The following is a 5,934-nucleotide window of genomic DNA, read 5'->3' on the forward strand; positions in this document are numbered from 1 at the left end:
AACCAGTCTTTCTGGAGACGGAGAGCTCCAGTCTGATGACGCACCCCATTTAGATCTGATCATGATAAAACCTTAATCGATAAAGAGAGGCGTTGGACTGATTACGTTTGACTGCAATCACTTCGAAAATAAAATTATCGGATAGTGCCACTGACTTTACACAAAGGGGTTATCAAACAAACAATAAGACATTTATTGAAGCAGCACATATAACACCAATTGCCCAGAAGTCTGCGTTAATCCCCCACAAAAAACATGGAAATGAATGGAATGGCTTTTTTACGCACGCACCCTTTTCCCGACGCGACACCCTATCATTAAAGACTTTGTCGATTGTCGATAAATGTTATATGGATTCGATTTGGCGACGTCTCGAGGTCACCCAATATATAGAAAACAATATACTAAATGTTGAAATCGAAAATAAAAAATAAGTACCGGCATGCACTCCAAGTCATTAAATATATATTAAATTATCACGAAATTGGCACCTTTATTTCAGCAGACACTTTGTCCCCTACTTGTTAATAAGGCAAGTTAGAAAAACCACTATACTCAGTCTAACCCCCACTCATATGCTCATCTCAAGTCGAAAGGGGTAAAATAGAGAGGAAGTCATAAACCACATTTGTACCTTTTAGGGCCAATAAGACACTTGCTTAGAAAACAGGGAGTCATATGTGAATCATCCTGATAAGTGTGTGTGGGTGGGTGGGTCTGGGCGTGTTTTGGTGAGAGGGCGGTGTGTGAAGGATGTGGTGTAGGGTTCAGGCCATGTGATGGAGACCTTCACAGGAGGTCTTGTGATACCACTTATTGAGGATAAAGTGCTGAACGAATAAACCTGAATTGCCTTCATTGGAAATTACATATAGTCAGATTCAAAGAATATAGATGTTCTGGATTATTTTGGTTTAATAATTCACTTCAGTTTAGGTCATGTCTCATAGCCTATTATTCTAATATAGCAGTTATAATAGCAGTATAAATGATGTTAAGTAAAAGTAGAGCTAGAGTTAGTAGTTATAATGGCGGCATTGATAGTAGCATAAGTTTGTGTGTCTCTACAGTGACATGAGCTCCAACACACTGGACAGCTTTCCTACCGTCATCAGGGCTCTGCCCAGCCTTCGTGATCTGTGAGTCTGCTACGCACACACACACACGCACACACACACACACACACACACACACACACACACACACACACACACACACACACACACACACACACACACACACACACACACACACACACACACACACACACACACACACACACACAACCATGTGCATCCATTCAACAAAGTGCGCACACACAAGTGTATGTACACAACCCAAAGCCCAAATCACAAATTAGATGAACATTACATTATGATGGTAAATTGATATATACTGTACATAGTCACGTGACAAATCCATTTAAGCCTGTGTTTCTTTCACAGAAATCTCCATAACAACCATATTAAAACCATCCCAGATCGTGCCTTCATTGGAAACCCTTCCCTGGAGACATTGTGAGTAGGACAGGGGCCCGGCTCTGGGAAGGCCTCGCATGGGGCCCCCCATGGTGTATATTCATATATATTAGGGTTAGGGTTAGGGTTAGGACCCTAATCCCCCATGGTGTATATTCACATATATTAGGGTTAGGGTTAGGGTTAGGACCCTAATCCCCCATGGTGTATATTCACATATATTAGGGTTAGGGTTAGGACCCTAATCCCCCATGGTGTATATTCATATATATTAGGGTTAGGACCCTAATCCCCCATGGTGTATATTCATATATATTAGGGTTAGGGTTAGGACCCTAATCCCCCATGGTGTATATTCATATATATTAGGGTTAGGACCCTAATCCCCCATGGTGTATATTCATATATATTAGGGTTAGGGTTAGGACCCTAATCCCCCATGGTGTATATTCATATATATTAGGGTTAGGGTTAGGACCCTAATCCCCCATGGTGTATATTCACATATATTAGGGTTAGGGTTAGGACCCTAATCCCCCATGGTGTATATTCATATATATTAGGGTTAGGACCCTAATCCCCCATGGTGTATATTCATATATATTAGGGTTAGGACCCTAATCCCCCATGGTGTATATTCACATATATTAGGGTTAGGGTTAGGACCCTAATCCCCCATGGTGTATATTAATATATATTAGGGTTAGGGTTAGGACCCTAATCCCCCATGGTGTATATTCATATATATTAGGGTTAGGGTTAGGACCCTAATCCCCCATGGTGTATATTCATATATATTAGGGTTAGGACCCTAATCCCCCATGGTGTATATTCATATATATTAGGGTTAGGGTTAGGACCCTAATCCCCCATGGTGTATATTCACATATATTAGGGTTAGGGTTAGTAACCCCCCATGGTGTATATTCACATGTATTTATCCTATTGTTGCATTCTCCAATCATAAAAAGCATAGACCAAAAATACTAAATAAAATGCTGATCAATTAAAAACATTTTAATCGTAAACCCAACATTTATATGTTGGAATATGTACAATGTTGCCAAGGTTAAAAGTTGATAGCTCAGGCATGAAGGAAGAGTTATATGAAATATATTTTTATATCAATGTATTTTTTTATATATTTTATATCAACCTATATATCAATTTATATTTATTTTAAATATATATATATGTTTTATTCTAAATTTTTGCATTCTCCAATCTTAAAACCATTAGACAAAACATCACAAAACTACACTGAAAGGCACAGCAGAGCAAACTTAGTTTTGACAAATGCATGAAATGCAAATGAAAGGGATTTCATATGTATTTTTAAGTAATAGGAAAAAGTACATACAGTACATTAATTACAGAAGAATGAGCCATCTCAAAAATGGCTCTTCCGGTACCAAAGGTTCCGACCCCTGAGTCTGTGCTCAGCGTCATGACGGACCAGGAATAACGGAAAAATAAAAGGACTTTGATGCTACAACTGCAATATTTTGTCATTTTCTGTTTTTCTTTGAACCTCCAGAAACCTCCATCTCAACCCAGTTCAGTCGATAGGAGAAAACAGCTTCCAAAGACTTCCTCGGCTTCTCAAACTGTAGGTCCCCATCGCTCTGTCTGCCTGTCTGTCCGTCTACCTGACCCTTGAGTGTCATCTAACCCTCTTATTGGTCGGCATTTTATGTCTCAATAAATTTTTCAATTCGGTTTTAATAAATTAAGTTTGTACTACAACAGCAACAACATCTTATAGCCTGTTTATTTTCCATAGATCTTTGAGCGGAACCTCTTCGATCACGAGGTTCCCCGACCTCACTGGTACCAGCAGTGTGAAGTCCCTGTAAGCATAACTACATCTGCACCCCACCAGAGGCCAAACCCAACGCATACAAACACACGCACGCACGCACGCCTCAAGACGAGACAGACACGACAGGACCGATTGGGGCAGGGTTGAGTGCCCTGCTCTGATAATGAAGCTCAGCGGGTGATCAAACCCTTAACTCTCAACAGTGTTATCGCCTTGCTGCAGCATTTAGGTACTTTAGAAACAAAGGAAAATATACACTATATTAAACAAAGTACAAATATCAGATAGGTACATCGCTGCTACAAGTATGATATACAATGAGAAAAATGCTGTTTTGTGTGTATTAATGTAGAAACAGAAGTTATGTAATTTTTATATATGGTTATAAATATATATATATATATATGGATACGGATATGTATATATATATATATATATATGTATATAGTTTAATTTTCTTGGTATTATATACAGATATATATGCCTTAATGATGTGATGCTTTGTTTAGCTCCATCTCAGGAACACACATAGCAGAGCTCCCCAGCAGCCTGTGTGAAGACCTGCCCCTGCTGAGGCAGCTGTAAGTCTGACTCCGCCTCCGTCTCTAATGTACCAGGGCGTCTGAAGAACCTTATCCTCCCCCTCCCCCCACCCCTCTTTTTTTGCACGTTCATGTGAGGGGTAGGGCTGTCTCAGTTCTCATTGGGGTTAAGGGCTAGGGCCCAGAGGTAGGGCTACGTAGCCCTTGAGATGAAGCTTCACAACGACCACACTTGGAAGGGAGGGCTTTGAGGAAAAGCAGGCCGGAAAATCTGGCATCTGTCCTGAATCCTTACTAGCTGTTATAATTAACTCACAGACTCATGCTGAGAAGTTGACTGTAATACTTTGGCCTCGCAGACAGCGGTTCAAGAGCGTCAAGCAATGATGACGCGACGGTAATGGAGCGGTGTCTCATTGCTTGGCAACGGTCTTACCCCTCTACCGTTCTGACCCTCTACCGTTCTTACCCTCTACCGTTCTTACCCTCTACCGTTCTTACCCTCTAACGTTCTTACCCTCTAACGTTCTTACCCTCTAACGTTCTTACCCTCTAACGTTCTGACCCTCTACCGTTCTGACCCTCTACCGTTCTGACCCTCTACCGTTCTTACCCTCTAACGTTCTTACCCTCTAACGTTCTGACCCTCTACCGTTCTTACCCTCTAACGTTCTTACCCTCTACCGTTCTTACCCTCTAACGTTCTTACCCTCTAACGTTCTGACCCTCTACCGTTCTTACCCTCTAACGTTCTTACCCTCTAACGTTCTGACCCTCTACCGTTCTTACCCTCTAACGTTCTTACCCTCTAACGTTCTGACCCTCTAACGTTCTTACCCTCTAACGTTCTGACCCTCTACCGTTCTGACCCTCTAACGTTCTTACCCTCTACCGTTCTTACCCTCTAACGTTCTGACCCTCTAACGTTCTTACCCTCTAACGTTCTGACCCTCTAACGTTCTTACCCTCTACCGTTCTGACCCTCTAACGTTCTGACCCTCTAACGTTCTGACCCTCTACCGTTCTTACCCTCTACCGTTCTTACCCTCTAACGTTCTGACCCTCTAACGTTCTTACCCTCTAACGTTCTGACCCTCTACCGTTCTTACCCTCTACCGTTCTTACCCTCTAACGTTCTTACCCTCTAACGTTCTGACCCTCTACCGTTCTTACCCTCTAACGTTCTTGGAAATGGGATTGCCCCTTAGTGTGTGTCATTTAAATGACGGGCGGTGTGTGTCCTGTGATGCCTGTCTGTCTGCAGGGATCTGTCTCACAACCGCATCCTGTCCTTGCCCTGCTTCACCGACTGTAGGAATATGCAGAAAATGTAAGCCATCATTATACATTTTTTTGCGAATAAACGGTTAATAAAAGCAATAGTGATATTTATATCCGAATTGTTATCTATTATACATTTTGGTTGGAATAGGAGTAGGAGTAATAATTTGTTGTTTTGTGGCTAGCCACCTCATTAGATTAGTAATTGTTGAAGTAGTTATAATAGTTAAAGAACTAGTACTAGGTTGTTTGTTTGTATGTTTGTTGTGTTTATGTACAATACACAATAACTTGTAACGGTTTAACCTTGTGGGTTCAACAGTGATCTGCGGCATAACTTCATACATGTAATACAGACTGGAACATTCCGGAAGATGAGTGAGCTCTCCTCGCTGTGAGTGACGAGCTCCAGACACACACACACACACACACACACACACACACACACACAGACACACACACAGACACACGGCAACACACAGACACACGGCAACACACACAGACACCGACACGTACGCACACACACACACACACACACACACACACACACACACACACACACACACACACACACACACACACACACACACACACACACACACACACACACACACACACACACACACACACTCAGTTAGCACAAATAAAATAGATTTACAAACGTGTGTGTACAAATTTGCTTGTGTGAAATAGTTTTCCCCTTTTTCCCAAATGAATAGATTTTTGTGCAAAAATAAAGCAAATGTTGTTTAATCATTCCATAGACTTGTGACCCCTCGGTTTATTTTTTGTGAAGGTCTTGTTTTATGTT

At 41.5% G+C, this 5,934-nt stretch overlaps 1 long non-coding RNA gene across 1 annotated transcript; it reads left to right on the plus strand.

Moving 5' to 3' along the window:
- Window positions 1–1,035: 1,035 nt before the first annotated feature.
- Window positions 1,036–3,075, plus strand: LOC132463930 (uncharacterized). The gene is made up of 3 exons (XR_009527149.1): window positions 1,036–1,139; window positions 1,446–1,517; window positions 3,016–3,075. It is a non-coding gene; the product is annotated as an uncharacterized LOC132463930 (long non-coding RNA).
- Window positions 3,076–5,934: the final 2,859 nt, after the last annotated feature.

Source organism: Gadus macrocephalus, chromosome 9 (genome assembly GCF_031168955.1).
Source record: "Gadus macrocephalus chromosome 9, ASM3116895v1".
In the NCBI taxonomy this organism is placed as follows: Eukaryota; Metazoa; Chordata; class Actinopteri; order Gadiformes; family Gadidae; genus Gadus; species Gadus macrocephalus.